This window comes from Moschus berezovskii, chromosome 9, assembly GCF_049115385.1.
Source record: "Moschus berezovskii isolate FMDL1 chromosome 9, NW_MosBer_1.0, whole genome shotgun sequence".
Lineage (NCBI taxonomy): Eukaryota > Metazoa > Chordata > Mammalia > Artiodactyla > Moschidae > Moschus > Moschus berezovskii.
Window position 1 is genome coordinate 78,014,419 of NC_142468.1, and position 17,266 is coordinate 78,031,684.

The 17,266-nt window shown below is 34.6% G+C and overlaps 1 pseudogene; it reads left to right on the forward strand.

The window, feature by feature from the left end:
* Positions 1-12,004: 12,004 nt before the first annotated feature.
* Positions 12,005-12,941, forward strand: LOC148776555 (olfactory receptor 4K13-like; annotated as a pseudogene).
* The last annotated feature ends 4,325 nt before the right edge of the window (positions 12,942-17,266 follow it).

Sequence of the window (17,266 nt, forward strand, 5' to 3'; positions counted from 1 at the left end):
CAAGAATACTGGAGTGGGTTGCCATTTCCTTTTCTAGGGAATCTTCCCAACCCAGGAAACTAATTTGGGCCTCTTGCATTGCAGGCAGAGTCTTTAGTGTCTGAGTGACCAAGGAAGCCCTCCAAATTTGGAAAGGAGTACATCAAAGCTGTATATTTAAGTTATATGCAGAGTACATCATGTGAAATGCCAGGCTGGGTGAAGCACAAGCTGGAATCAAGATTGCTGAGAGAAATATCAATAACCTCTGATACACAGATGACACCACCCTTAGGCCGAAATGAACTAAAGAGCCTCTTTATGAGGGTGAAAGAGGAGAGTGAAAAAGCTGGCTTAAAACTCAACATTCAAAAAACTAAGATCGTGGCATCCAGTCCCATCATTTCATGGCAAATAAGGAAGCAATGGAAACAGTGAGAGACTTTATTTTCTTGGGCTCCAAAAATCACTGCAGATGGTGACTGCAGCCTTGAAATTGAAAGACAGTTGCTCCTTGGAAGAAGACCTACCTAGACCACATATTAAAAAGCAGAGACATTACTTGGCTGACCAAAGTCTGTCTAGTCAAAGCTGTAGTTTTTCCAGTAGTCATGTATGGATGTGACAGTTGACCATAAAGAAGGCTGAGTGCTGAAAATTGGATTCTTTTGAACTGTGGTGTTGGAGAAGACTCTTGAGAGTCCCTTGCACTTCCAGGAGATCAAGCCAGTGAATCCTAAAGGAAATCAGTCCTGAATATTCATTGGAAAGACATGCTGAAGCTGAAATTCCAATACTTTGGCCACCGGATGTGAAGAACTGACTCATTGGAAAAGACCCTGATGCTGGAAAAGACTGAAGGCAGCAGGAGAAGGGGACGACAGAGGATGAGAGGATGACAGAGGATGAGATGGTTGGATGTCGGTTGGATGTCATCACCAACTCAATAGACAAGAGTTTGAGCAAGCTCTGGGAGTTGGTGATGAACAGGGAAGCCTGGTGTGGTTCAGTCCATAGGGTTGTAAAGAGTCAGACATGACTGAGTGACTGAACTGAACTGAACTTTAAATTGTCACTTTCTGATTTCTGTCAACTTAAATACTCACAACCTAAAAGTTGAGAGCTTTTTTTTTTTTCCAGTGAGGATTTTTAGAACTTCAAACCTAGAAGACAGCATCTAAAATGACCCTGAGAGAACTGCTCCAAGGAGTTGAAAGGAAGAACCAGGTTATATAAAATTTTTTCAACAAAAGGCACATAGTCTGAACAAAAAAATATTGTTGTTACTTAAAGAAAACTGGATAACTCAAGTTAAGGAATTTAGTTCTTTTCCATGTATGGGAAGATGCAAGAGTTTGGGCTCACTGAAATCATCCCATTTATTTGCACCTGAGTTGTGTAGGACCAGTATCCTGTGTTGGTCACATCCTGAGTTTCCTTGTGGCTCACTGTAGGGAGTGGCTATAATCTGATGACTTCAATATGGCAGGTATTCTCCTTCCGAGTTCCCTCAGAGCTTACCAGCTCACCATGGTGGTGGCTGCAATTGCTAATGACTGTAACATCTTTGTTTACTGACACGGCAGGAAACATTCTATTTCTCATACCTCCAGATAATTATAACATTTCATTAAATAAATGTAAGAAACTTCTTTATGCACTTTCTCTTCTATGAACTATTGTCATATTCAAATTTTATTTGTACATAAATAAATGTAAAAATTTTCATTACAACTTCACTTAACATATTTATATAAGCATCAGGTTGCTAAGAATTCTTTAATCTTTTGTATGCTTTAAAAAGTCTTGATTTCAACTTTAAGTTTTAAAGGTAGCTTTATTGTAGGTTCAAAGGTCTTCTTGATCATTTTAAGATATTTAGCAGCATTCCTTCTTCTATCCATTAAATTCCAGTAGCAGCCCCCACATGTGACATCCAACCAGGTCCCCAGATAATGCCAAATGTCCCTTCATGGAGAATCCCACTGATATATGACATCCATTCATTAGCTAATAAAAATTCAAAGAAGTAAGATATGATCTATATGATCAAGAGATACATATTCAGAAATGATTTAGATGAATAAGCTTTTAAAATTAAAAATTTTGAAATAGACATTATATAAATAAATCAAGAATTTAAAGGAAAATATGAACATGAGAGAAAAAAAATGAAGATATGAAATAAATAACCAAATGGAATTGGAGGGCAGTAAAACAAAGGTCCGTCTAGTCAAGGCTATGGTTTTTCCCATGGTCATGTATGGATTTGAGAGTTGGACTGTGAAGAAAGCTGATCACAGAAGAATTGACGCTTTTGAACTGTGGTGTTGGAGAAGACTCTGGAGAGTCCCTTGGACTGCAAGGAGATCCAACCAGTCCATTCTAAAGGAGATCAATCTTGGGTGTTCATTGGAAGGACTGATGCTAAAGCTGAAACTGCAATACTTTGTCCACCTCATGTGACGAGTTGACTCACTGGAAAAGACTCTGATGCTGGGAAAGGTTGGGGGCGGGAGGAGAAGGGGACGACAAAGAATGAGATGGCTGGATGGCATCACCGACTCTGTGGACATGAGTTTGAGTGAACTCCGGGAGTTGGTGATGGACAGGGAGGCCTGGCGTGCTATGATTCATGGGGTCGCGGAGAATCGGACACGACTGAGCCACTGAACTGAACTGAACTGAGAATATAATACAGAAACTGAAAAATTCCATTTGGGAAACAAAGGAAAAATAAAACACTTGGATAGAAAATAGAAATCATCTAAGCTAAACCAGAAACAGAACAAAATTGGAGAAAAACTTAAAAGAGCCTCTATAACCTATGAAAAATATCACATAGTATACCACATGTAGTACCGGAGTCAGGGATGGCAGAAAGAAATATCTAAAGACATAATGTTTAAAAAATTCTAAATTTAATGAAAGGTGTGCTGGGCTGGATGTGTTACAAGATGGAAACAAGACTGCCAGGAGAAACATCAACAACATCAGATAGGTGGATGATACCACTCTAATGGCAGAAAGTGAAGAGGAACTAAAGAGATTCTTGATGTGGGTGAAGGAGGAGTGTGAAAAATCCAGCTTAAAACTCAATATTAAAAATCTAAGATCATGGCATCCAGTCCCATCACTTCATGGCAAAGAGAAGGGGAAAAAGCAGTGACAGATTTCCTCTTTTTGGGCTCTGAGATCACTGTGGTTGGTGGCCACAGCCATGATATTAGAAGACGATTGCTTCTTGGCAGGAAAGCTATGACAAAACTAGACAGTGTGTTACAAAACAAAGACATCACTTTGCTGACAAAGGTCCATATAGTCAAGGCTATGGTCTTTCCAGTAGTCATGTCCAGATGTGAGAGTTGGACCATAAAGAAGGTAGAGTGCCAAAGAATTGATGCTTTCAAACTGTGGTGCTGGAGAAGACTCTTTAGAGGCCCTTGGAAAGCAAGGAGATCAAACCAGTTGATCTTTAAGGAAATCAACACTGAATACACTTTGGAAGTTTTGATGCTGAAGAAGAAGAAGCTTTGGCCCCCTGATGCAAACAGTTGACTCATTGGGAAAGACCCTTATGCTGGGAAAGACTGAAGGCAGAAGGAGAATAGGGTGACAGAGGATGAGATGGTTGGATGGCACCACTGATTCGGTGGACATGGTGAGGGATAGGGAAGCTTGGTGCGCTGCAGTCTATAGGGTTGCGAAGAATCAGACATGATTTGATGACTGAATAACAACAATGAACCCACAGATCAAAGAACAAAATGAGGTTGATGAACTCTTTTAATTTTTGTTTGTCTCTCCTTCAATTCTCAGTGATAATCCTGCTGGGTAGAGTATTCTAGGTTTATTTTTTTCTCCTTCAGCAATTTATGTCATGTCATTCCCTTCCAGACTGCAAAGTTTCTGCAGAAAATTCAGCCGATAGTCTGATAGGGATTCTTTGGTATATGACTCTTTGGTTTTTCTCTTGCTGCCTTTAGAATTCTCTATCTTTAATTTTTCTCATTTTAGTTATGATATGACTTGGTGTGGGTCTCTTCAGGTTCTTTTTAGTTATGATATGACTTGGTGTGGGTCTCTTCAGGTTCTTCTTGATTAGGGTTCTCTGTGATGAATATCTGAATATTTACCTTCTGCCTGAATATCTGTCTCCTTTTTTAGTCTCAGGAATTTTTTAGGCATAAATTCATCAACACTGAACACTCTGCTTGACAAAGGCAGTGTTCACTCTACTGGGGAGTTGTGCTGGAGGTAGAGGGGCCAGACTGGGTGACTGGCATGGGCAAAGGTACATGTTGGGGTGCTTTCTGGAAACCAGCCAGAGCCTGAGGCAGTTTCAACCTGCTTCCTCTTCCTTGTTCCTGGGAGTAAGAAAGTAAGTACATGCCCTTCACCAGTGGGTCTGGGTTTCTCACAGCCCTCTGTAAGTTCCACTGGTTTTCAAACCAGTTAATGGGACTCATCTTCCTAGTGTCAGACTCCAGGGCTAGGGTGTCAAATATGTGATTTGAACTGCTCACTCCCCAGGGAGGATCTCCAAACCCCTTTTCTTCTATGTCCCCTCTGATGGGTTGTCAGTCCTGAACTGATCTCAGCTCTTCCCTTCCTACCCAATTCTGTGTGTATCTTTCTTACAAACAAGAGTCTTTCTGCCAGTTTCAAAGTTGTTTTCAGTGAGAATTGCTCCACGTGTAGATGTTTTTGATATGTTTCTGGGGGGAGGTGCAATAAGCATCCTCCTATTCCACCATCATCTCTGTCTACTCCCTCTAAGTTATTTCACTTAAAACATTTGGAAATTTTTTCATTAGTGAAACAAATGTTCCTTGTGTTTCTTTTTTAAAGGGATTATTTTAAATTATGGTTTTAATCTCTTTGATACACAGCATGTACATTTTCTTTCTTCTCTTGCCAGTAGTATAATTTGTGGTTTCAAGATTTGCTTGTTTCACTTAAGTTGTCCATTCACAAGATTTGGGCAAAAAGAGTTAAATAGGTACTTCACAAAAGGGAATATTCAAATAGATAATAATCATATGAAAAGGTGTTCCTTATTACTAGTAATCAGGGAAATGTACATATAACCACAGTTAGTATTGCTATGTACATAAGAACATAGCTTTAAATTAAAAAAGGTTGAGAATATCAAAGTCTATGAAGGATACGGAACATCTAGAATTCTTGTACACTGCTGGTGGGAGGATATATTGGTGAAACAACATCGGAAACTGGCAGTTTCTAAAAGACATGCCTACCTAGGAGCCAGTAATTTCACTGCAAGGTATACACCTAAAGAGAAAGAAATGATCAAGTCCAAAAGAAATGTACAAGAATGCTTATAGAAGATTTGGGAATAACACATTAACCCTTTAACAGGTATGTTATTTTCTTAAGAGTATCTAAACTATGAATACGTGAAGTAATCAATATGTGAAACTGTCAATATAGAGGCAGAAAATAAGTACTTTTGGATATTATTAACCAGGCTTTTCACTGAAATTGCAATATAATTCAACAAAATAATTGGTTGCATAGGCCATTTATTGACATAATAAACATTGGCAGTCAAATGTGAGAAATAAATTAGCTGCTGTTTGACATGGAAGAAATCAAAAAGCAGTAAATGTATTTAATTTTAACCAAATTTTAACCTGTTTTAACTGTTCTGGAGCAATGCAGTTATAGGTGAGCTTGCAAATCCAAGAGGAACTAATTACAGAGGAAAATAGAAAGGTATCAGAGGAATGTGACTCTTAGGAATAAGTTATTTCCAATATTTCCAATTAAATTTGTTCTCTTGACTTTTATTCAGATAATAGGATTAAAGAAAGAGATGTTTATGGCTAGGAAAGTATTTTTTGAAGAAATTTTCTATAATAAAGTGAATTATAATTAATCTTGTTTCTTATATTTATAAATCCTTCTTACTTTGTATTTTTGAAAATTCAATTTTATCTATACTTTATATAGACACTCAATTTGTATATCCATGTCTGCTTTTTGAAATGTGGATGTATTGTTTGGTTGGCAAAGCCTTATTTTTGTCCCTTGTTATTGGGAAAAACTACACACTAATGAGAGAATTTGAATACTCTAGCTTGCCAAATACATGTCCTTTTAATTGCTGAGGGAATTCAGTTATAAGATGCCAGATTTTCCCAGGTGGATAATTGACACATTTTTCATGTTGTCTTGTACATTTTCAAGTAAAAGTCTCCTTTATTAGAATTTGCACATACAGAAAGAAGATTAAAGAAAGTGGGAGCAAGTGAAAAAAAAATCTAGAAGAATCTCAGTGATTTTCAGCCACAACTCTCAAAGCAGGTACAATGTAGGGAGAAAAAAACTAAAGACATTTTTATGTTTGAATACATTAAATAAAATATTTATTCAAACATCTTTAATTTTAAAAATTAAATATCTTTATTACAAAATATTTGTGATATATCAAAATATACTGGAGAAGGCAATGGCAAGCCACTCCAGTACTCTTGCCTAGAAAATCCCATGGATGGAGGAGCCTGGTAGTCTGCAGTCCATGGGGTTGCTAAGGGTCGGACACGACTGAGCATCTTCACTTTCACTTTTCACTTTCACACATTGGAGAAGGAAATGGCAACCCACTCCAGTGTTCTTGCCTGGAGAATCCCAGAGACGGGGGAGATTGGTGGGCTTCCGTCTATGGGGTCACACAGAGTCAGACACGACTGAAGTGACTTAGCAGCAGCAGCATCAAGATATATGGGAAAATATAACCAGAAATCTAATTCTACTATCCAACTAAATCACCAAAACTTTGCTGTGTATGATCTCAAGCTATATTTTTATGGAAATTAATTTCTTTTTTCCACAGGTTCAAACATCACATATATTTTCCTAAACATTTTATACTTCACTTTGTCTTAATTTGTTTACATGGCTCTTGATATTGTCCTGTTGAATCGTAAAAAATTGATATTAAGGGCATATATATTGACTGTTTCTCTCCAGTTTAGCTCTTGCCTCTTACAGTCTTTTTATGTTTTTGTTATGATAGAGAGTTTACTCATCCTCACTGAATAAAATCGTCACCTTTATTTTTGCCTTTTACATGATCCTAACTCAATACTATAAAATAACAAAATGAATATATTTACTTATAGGTTTATCTTGATCTTACACAATATTAATACAAAAGAGTATATATATTCACATATATTTATGGCAGTATTTTATTTTTGAAATTATTGTTGAAATATTTAAAATATTTGAATATATTTTTCTTTAAGATATGTAGCTAACCAGCCATATTTATTCTCAAATAACTGTAAATTTATCCTTAAGAACATATTTTTAATCTATGACTATTTTTAAATTCTCAGGTTTCTTACAATCACTTCATTACTCCATCTAATGTTATGAAACTAAAATATCATTTTATTACTCTGCTTTGTAATACATTTTAATATCAGATTTCATTGTCCTTCACTTCAAGAATTTTTCTCATTATTCACTGAGGAAACTTTGGAAAGGCTGAAGGGTAAGGGGACAGAGATATCGTCCTGACTTTCTTGAAGTTTCTTGGTCAAAGTTGATATACAACTTAGAATATGTTTCCAATCCTGGCTATGTATGATTGATTGCCAAATCCATAATTACCAACTTAGAGTTGCCATTGCAACTCTAAATGCTTTAGGCATAGATGATAAACTGGCACAGCAAGTTAATATCACAAGTTTCAGGTTACTTATGGATAATTTTAAATATTCCATTATAGCTGTGTGTAAAAAAATGACTCTCTGATTCAAAGCTTTTGGTAGATAAATGCCAACTACATTTTTGAGAGCACTTATCGAGGACTAGACTCTAATTCAATTTTATTACATTGTACAGAATTTGAACTTATAAAATTTAGAATCTTTATTAAACTTTATATGTTAATATGCCAGAGGTAGGCAGTCTTGGTAGTTTAGTGAACTGATAGTTCTCTGAAATTTGTATGAAATATTTCATTAAAATATTGCATCAATTTAAAATATAATATTTACAATTTAAAATGTCATATGTTTTTCCAGATCAGCACATATACATTTCCATTTTATAATAATCCCACAAATAGTGGAATTTTGAGAAGCTTCTCGATTTTTGGTTATTAAAGGCAATGATGCAAAGAGCATGCAATTATGTTTCTTTGAACACTTAGCCTATAAATCCCACAAGTGGAGTTTCTCCATTAAACTGTCGTAAAACCTTTAAATCTAAGATATAGTGCCAACTCCCCCTCCGAAAATATATATAGGGCCAATATAAAAAAGAGAATTATTAAACTCTATCTCACATTCTGTCAAAATTAAATTTATTTTTAAATGTGATAAGTAAAATTACATATTTTGCTATAAATTGCATTTCCTTAATTATCAATAAAGTTGAGAAGGGTTTTTTAAAGATATTTGAAGTTCTACGTGAATTGCTAATCCGTATGGTTTTTCCACTTTTCCACTATTTCTTTAACCTTTTCTTACTAATCAAAGTTCTTAGTTTGAAACAGTTCTTAGTTTCATTTGTTGAAAGTATATTCTCATCTCTTTTTTATGATCACTTTTTTATTTTTTACATTTAGTAAAGTCAAGTCTACTAGTCCATATCTATCTAAAACATTTTAATGAGCTGTTTTTAATGGGTTAAAATATGTACCTATGATTGCTTTTACTGTTTTCATAGCTGTATTTTTCTAATCTAAATCTTTTACACTTCTGAGATTTATTTTCAAAAGAGAAGTGAAATTAGAGGTTTGATCTTGCCATTCCTGATTGCTAAGTAGTTGCCCCATTATCATTTACTATTTCCCTTACTGATCCCCAAATCTATCTCTATTATATATCTCATTTACCTATGTGTTTGTGTCTAGTTGTGGACAATACAATTGACTCTGAACACATCCTGGAGAAGGAAATGGCAACCCACTCCAGTACTCTTGCCTGGAGAATTCCATGGACAGAGGAGCCTGGTGAGCTACATACAGTCCATGGGATCACAGTCAGACATGACTGAGCTACTAACTTGAACACATGGGGAGATTAGGGGCACCAACCCTCCAACACAGTGGAACTAAACGATTATATAATACTGTAGTATTTATTATTGGAAAAAATCTGCATATGCACAGTTCAAACCCTTGTTATTCAACGGTCAACTGTAGTTTTGTTTCATTTTTCTGTCTCATTCTTTCCGCTCTGGGTCCTTACTCTCTGAAATCTGTAATTTGTGGAATAAACAGTGCATGAAGACAAACACTGCTATGTCACATGGAGGAGTCATATGTGAAAAGTATGATTTAGTGGAAAAACTTATAAGCAAAAATTTAGCAAAATTCCTTCTTTTCTCATCATCTCGTGGAAAGCTGGGTTATTGCTGCATGTAGACTTATAATGCGTCCTAGGAAAGTTATCTCACCCACTGCCTGGTCTACTTTATAATCAGGCAAACCTGAGAACAAACTGGAAGAAAAGATTAAACAATATTAATTTTGAAGCCAAATTTTTAGGAGAATATGATTAAGCCAACTAATGTTATTTATTGATATTGTGGAATTCTGACATTAGAAATGTCCTCTTTCCCAAAACAGAGCCACCAGCATCAGCTACTTATTACATATTGGCTCAGCAGTAAACGGTTATATTTGTTTCTCCACAAATGTGCTTTACTATGTTATCTGTTGTCATTTCTGATATTTCACTTGTTTCTTTGGTTTGTTTTTACATCCTTGAGCCAAAATCAAACTGTCTTATATGGCTTTATCGGAGAAGGCAATGGCAAGCCACTCCAGTACTCTTGCCTAGAAAATCCCATGGATGGAGGAGCCTGGTAGGCTGCAGTCTGTGGGATCGCTAAGGCTCAGACACGACTGACTGACCTCACTTTCACTTTTCACTTTCACACATTGGAGAAGGAAATGGCAACCCACTCCAGTGTTCTTGCCTGGAGAATCCCAAGGACGGGGGAGCCTGGTGGGCTTCTGTCTATGGGGTCACAGAGTCAGACACGACTGAAGTGACTTAGCAGCAGCAGCAGCATATGGCTTTAAAAGTAGGTTTTGGCAGTACAAATCTTCTAGCTTTGTTCTTCAAAACAGCCTTGGCTCATCTTGATCTTTTGTAATCAATATACATTTTAGAATTAACATGTCAATTTTCCAAAAACTCCTACTTGAATTCAGATTGGGAGTACATGAATATATACATGAACTTAAAGATAATTGGCATATTTTACAATTTATGAATCTAATATTTATTAGATTCTTATTTTGTTGTCACTTGTAAATTATGTTACTTGCCTAACTCTTTAATTTTGTTAATTATATAAAGTGAGTTTCTAGTATTGAACCATTTTTGCATTCCTACAATAAAATCAGGTGGTCAGAATGAAAGCTAAAAAAATACCAATATTTGTGCAAAGTAGTATTTATATAAATCTTTATTGAGAAATTTGCATTATTTGATTAGTTGAAAATGACTAGTAATTGTGCTTCCGGTAATGTAATCTTGAAAAAATTTTTTACATGTAAATGGATATGTACAAGTATATTGTACAATTTTAGAATATCAGTTTGTCAGTAAAACTAAAATCATTTGCAAAATGTTGTTATGACAGGATATCACGTAATCATTTTCATGTCATACACAAACTAGTCAGATGATAAGTGAATTTTACCTTTGCCAGTATTTTTTATTTTCTTTAAAAAATTTGATGCAAAATGATAAAAATGCACATACTTGTTAATTCTGAAAACAGGATGATCTTTATTGTAGTATTTTTTACTTTTCCGAATTCTTAAAATATTTAAAAATATTTTCCTTTGCTCAGCTAGAAACTCTTCCGTGTTTTTTTTTTTTTTTTTTTTTTAGATCTCTTAACAAGGTTGGGGGCGGGAGGAGAAGGGGACGACAGAGAATGAGATGGCTGGATGGCATCACCGACTCTGTGGACATGAGTCTGAGTGAACTCCGGGAGTTGGTGATGGACAGGGAGGCCTGGCGTGCTGTGATTCATGGGGTCGCGGAGAGTAGGACATGACTGAGCGACTGAACTGAACTGAACAATGTGTTGTGTTACTATCTCTTCTTAGATACCTGGTATATATTCCTTTTTATTTTGTTTCAAAAATTCTGGCTAGCATTATTCATGTTGTAAGTGGGTGTCATTCTACAAAGATCTGCTTTACACATCCAGAACAATATGGGTGTGTTCCCTGATAAACAGATTTCCTTTTGTTTATCAGGGATCTATAAGCCAGCAGCAAGCATCCATTTAGGCTATCTCTGCACTGTACTTCACAATCTACTAAATTCATAGGCCCAAAGGAAATCAGGGCCTGTGGGAGAAGACTCAAATATTTGGACACTTCTTCCGTCTCAGAAAAAAATAAGACGAGAAGCTATCTCAGTTTGCCAACATAGATTCATTTGTCTCAAAGACTCATCATGTTTATTATCTCTGTTCATCTAACTTTCAGCCGCAAATACAGAATAACTTCTAGATTGTTGATGCTCTATATTCCAGTTACTCAGCTTCATTTCTCTCGGTCCTGCTTATAATTAGAAAACCACTTGGCCTTTCTTTCACTTACATGACCCTTACTATTATTAGAGTTCAAGATGGTAGACTTTATTTTTTGTCTATGGAGGATGAATAAACCTATTTCTCAAAATCTAAAAATGTGGCAAGGAACTTGAATGTTCTCTCACTAGCTGAGATAATCACTTTTCTTATAATTAGCCCAAATATGAGTTACATATTGATAGTTTCAATTTTCTTCAAACATCTTGGTTTATGGTAGATATTCCTTATAATTTTTGTTAAGAAATTGTGTCTATCTCTTTCAAAAAGCTGGATTTAGTGTTGATTCTTTTTTATCCTTTTTAAGCATTTCAGTGAATTTTAGGGAAAAAAGTTAAGTGACTATGCACTTATCTTTCAAGTTTAACTAACAGACTTTCTATTTCGATTTTGTTTTAGGTAACATATGCCAACAGCCAAACAAATGGAAAAACAAAATCACTCTGTAGTGGCTGAATTTATTTTGCTGGGATTCACAGAGTTTCATGAGTTACAGATTTTCTTTTTTTTTTCTTTTTTACCATTGTTTACATAGCCATTTTATTATGTAACCTCATTATTATCTTGGTAGTGAAACTGGACCCTCAATTACAGTCTACAATGTACTTCCTACTGGTCAACCTGTCCTTTATTGATATGTCTCTGGCTTCCTTTGCTACTTCTAAAATGATTGGTGACTTAATTAGTAAAAATAAGGCCATTTCTTATGAAGGATGCATGGCCCAGATTTTTTTCCTTCACCTTTTAGGTGGAAATGAGATGATGTTGCTTGTAGCCATGGCAATTGATAGATTAATTGCCATATGCAAACCCCTTCATTACAAAAATATTATGAGCCACCGTATTTGCATCAGACTTGCACTTTTCTCCTGGACTACTGGGTTTGTGCACTCTGTTAGCCAAATGGTTTTTATAGTGACTTTACCATTCTGTGGCCCCAATGTTGTGGATAGTTTTTTTCGTCACCTGCCTCAGGTGATCAAACCTGCACTGACACCTATATCTTAGACCTATTAGTCATCGCATTTAGTGGACTACTTTCTTTGTTCTGTTTCACATTTCTGTTCATTTCCTATAGCATCATCCTGATAACTGTCCATCATCACTCCTCCAGTGGATGTTCCAAGGCCATGTCCACTTTTTCAACCCACATCACCGTGGTGGTACTATTCTTTGGATCTTGCCTCTTTATCTATATATGGCCATTCAGCCATGTTTTCATAGATAAGATCTTTTCTGTGTTTTATACAATTTTTACTCCCCTTTTAAATCCAATCATTTACTCATTTAGGAATAAAGACATGAAGAAAGCAATAATAAAAATAAAGTCCAAGAATGTGAGTTCCAGATCAGCCTTTTAACTTAAATATTACAATCATCAAAGGCATCATCATCGTTGTTGTTATTGTAATCATCATCCAGAGATACAGGTATAAGATTTTACACTGAACGTAAGTCATATTTTGGGAAATTATTACTTTTCCTTACAGAAGCATATATGCAACAAAGCATTCTGAATTGTACATCCAAGTGCAAATCATTCCAATATATTATCATTCATTTATGTTGTAATTTTAAATTTTTCTATAAATTCTTAGATTTCAAAATACTGTTTGTTGAGTTCTAACCATGTCTAAGGCATTCTGCATGCATTTTCTCTTAACCTCACACAATGAAAATAGAGAATATTATTTATATTTATCACCAGAAAACTGCACATTAAAAATTTAACAAACTTGTCACAAAAATTGTTAAGTACTAGACCTAGAATCAGATCCTACATGTAACTACAAAATCTATGCTGTTATAAGTAAAATATTTTTATCTAAACTTTAATTAGTATTCATACATGTTTGCTTCCTGTCCTCTCCCTTACCTGTCATAGTCCCAATAATTAAATCTTCCCAACAAAAGGTTAAAATGATTTTCCATTGATCTGAAAGTAAAAAGAAACCAACAATTTCTGTTTCCTTATGCCTCTGATTCAATAAAAAGAGTTTATTAAACTAGCTAAGAAGGTTGACCCATTGAGCAAGGTGTACTAGTACTACTGATAGACAGCAGGGTAGGAAAAATCACGTTTGAAACCCATGTGATTCTCTGTGGTGCCTCACAGAATTTGCATATCAAGCAGATTCATGTCAATGTATGGCAAAACCAGTACAATAATGTAAAGTAATTAGCCTCCAATTAAAATAAATAAATTTAAAAAAATAATAAATTTCTTTTTTCTTAAAAAAAAAGAAAATCACACAACCTAGTACAAATTAGAATTTGATTCACTCCACCAAGTAAAGAATCACCATCATTGGAGATCTTGGATGAAGACAAAAGAAGAATGCAATTGGTAGTAAAAGAAGATAGACATAAACAAATACTACAATAGTTTAGTAGAATGATGATTATAGAAACTAAGACTGTTTCTTCCTAAAATATTTATGTCATTGTGTATGTATAGTATTTGCTGACAAATTTCAATTTTTTTTGGTTGTTCATTATCAAGTAGTTGTTGGAGGTTAACTTTAGAATTTTTTCTCTAGGATATGGGATATTCATGTGGGATTATGACTAAATTAGAGGAAATACTAATACCACACTGAGATGTACATAGTAACCTATAGAATTTCGTCTTTCCATTTGGAGAAAAGAGGGTGAATGTCTTAATTTGTATACATCTTTAGGCTAAGACAACTGTTGTTCCTTGGCATTTTAAATAAAGATAGAATGAGAGTATTAAACATTTGAGAAGAGAGAAGGCATGTATTGAGAATCACAGAATTTTACCCTGACCAGTAACTTAGGGTGCATATTTAATCAAGAATAAAGGATATTATATAAATAAATTGAGTTAGAATTCATAGTTGAAACAAAAGAGAAGCCTGAATTAAGCAGTTATTTTAAAATGTTGTTCAAACCCATTGTTTTAAGGAGGGTGCATGCATTTTAAACTAACTGTAATCATTTAATTAGGTACAAAAAGATGAGAACATCTATTTATGTCTTTTAATATTAAATGATAAATTTTGTTATTATTTACTACACAGATTATTTTAGGTACTCAATTAATCTGTGTGTTGCCTGGTCATGCTATATGGCATTTAAAGTTTCTGGAGAAAATGTGAATTAATCAAAGACAGAGGGGGATCAAAAGCAGTTCTCTTCAAGGTCATTTACTTTGAACAAATTGTTATTCAATAAACAACTATCTCTCCGTATAATAGCTTAGTTGTGCTAAAAGTAAAGGGGAGGGAATACTTAAAGATTATATTATCTTATTTTAGCTCAATTCATCCTCCACAACTTCATTAGGGCTTTAAAAATGTTTCTGTGAATAAACCTTGGATTGAAGATCATTCTTGTTTTTAAAATTCATGTAAACGATTATAAAATGACAGAATTTATAATTATATCCACAATATGAACTTTTTCTTAGCTAAATCACAAAGTATTGATAAAAGAACATTGAGATACAGAACTGACAGTAAACTGGCAAAATATTTTAAGTTAAGAAAAATTATTTCACAATATGGATTTACTTCCATCTTTATTAACAATGAATGTGACAATATATATCGTACCTTGATAAATTAGCTAGTCATCAAAATTAGTAAAACACTAAAAACTAAATATATAAAACATAAAATAAACCTCTACAATTTTATTTGAAATATTAATAGTCAATGATAACCAATGAAAGGCTTTAAATTTTAACTAAATGTAGTAACAAGTGTTTCCATTTCTTACTAGTACCAAAAGAACAAAAGCCACATTCCACAGAGAAATTACTTGTATTTTCTGCCATTCTTATAAAAATGACTAAGATAAGCAGTACGACAATAAATAAAATACATTCCTTATCAGCAAATGCTATTGAAAAGCACACAGAAACTATTTCTAACTATCTCAAAATTAAGTGATAGAATAAATTATGTCTTGGGAGGAGTTTTGCCTTATGTAAGAGTTGAAAGATTTTAACACTTGTACATAAAAATTGTCATCAATAATACTAACTCATAATGAAAGCTAGTCTATGACAAAAATCTACATTAAGCCCTTGGTTGAATAGTGAATTTGACTGGAATTAAATAAGAACTTGCAGATAAGATACAGATATGTCGACCAATTTGAAAGTTACTCATGACATTGCTGGCAAGTTATTGAAACAGACTTTGAAGCCTGCTATGCAAAGTACATTAGGATGATCACTATGATGAACTGTGTACTTATAAAGAAAGAATTTACTGTAAGATTTTATAGTAAAAAGGGCAATGACAATGCAAACATATTTTGCCATATAAATATTCTCTGAAACTCTCATAGCAAGGTAAATAAATTTTTTAAAATATTAGTATTTTAATAACCATAAAACAGTTAGTTGTAACATTAATGTATAATATGATGTTTGAAGTAATTTAATGTGAATTATTCTCAGTATATCTTTACAATTTTCTATTTCCTAAATGTATTAATGTGCATATAATATGCACTTTTAGGAGTAAGCCTGTAACATGTATAGATCAAATTTCTATTAAAGATGTAATGGTCAGAAAAAATTAGAGATTATTCATCTGAAATAATACCACAAAATTGTTAGAAGGAAGGTAAAAATGTAGCTTGGGAATAATGTGAGGAAGAGGAAGTGTCCATTAAATCAAAGCTGTCTGAACTTATTATATCACAAAAAGCCAATACTCTCATGACTATTTTAATCATTCCAATGCTCAAGGACCAGAAATTAAGAGTGAACATCTCTCCTGGTCATGCTATCACAGCAGCCCCAATGTTTTAACTACTCCCACTGAAATTTGGATTCCCAGGGCTCCAAAAAAATTCTGCCTCCAAAGTGGTTCACATCTTTATAAAAGATGCAGAAAACAATATCCAGAACCACATGAAGGGCATCACAGAGAGTAAAAATTAGATTTTTAATTTCGAATAATGTCTTGAACACATTGTTTCTCATAATGCATCTTTACAGCAAGTAAGAGAAAACATTACAGAGGATTAATTCATTACAAATTTAGTATATTGAAGATGGTATTTTAATTAATTCTGCGTTGACTGGAAGGAAAATACTATGGTTTTCAAGACATGGGATTACATATTTATTTTACAATGGACTATAATCAACAATTTCCATGAAAATTTAAAGGTATATGCTCTCAAACTGATATTGCAAATGAATTTGGTGGTATATGGTAAGTGATTAAGAATGATGGATAAAATTAAGAAACATAAATTCCTGGGCATCCAGATAATTCATACTATCACTAAAATAGTGGAAAAGCTAGAAACTCATTTTTTTCAGAATAGGGATCAGTTCAGTTCAGTTCAGTCACTCAGTCGTGTCCGACTCTTTGCGACCCCATGAATCACAGCACGCCAGGCCTCCCTGTCCATCACGATCTCCCGGAGTTCACTCAAACTCATGTCCATCGAGTCGGTGATGCCATCCAGCCATCTCATCCTCTGTCATCCCCTTCTCCTCCCGCCCCTAATCCCTCCCAGCATCAGAGTTTTTTTTCCAATGAGTCAACTCTTCGCATAAGGTGGCCAAAGTATTGGAGTTTCAGCTTTAGCATCAGTCCTTCCCATGAACACCCAGGACTGCTCTCCTTTAGGATGGACTGGTTGGATCTCCTTGCAGTCTAAGGGACTCTCAAGAGTCTTCTCCAACACCACAGTT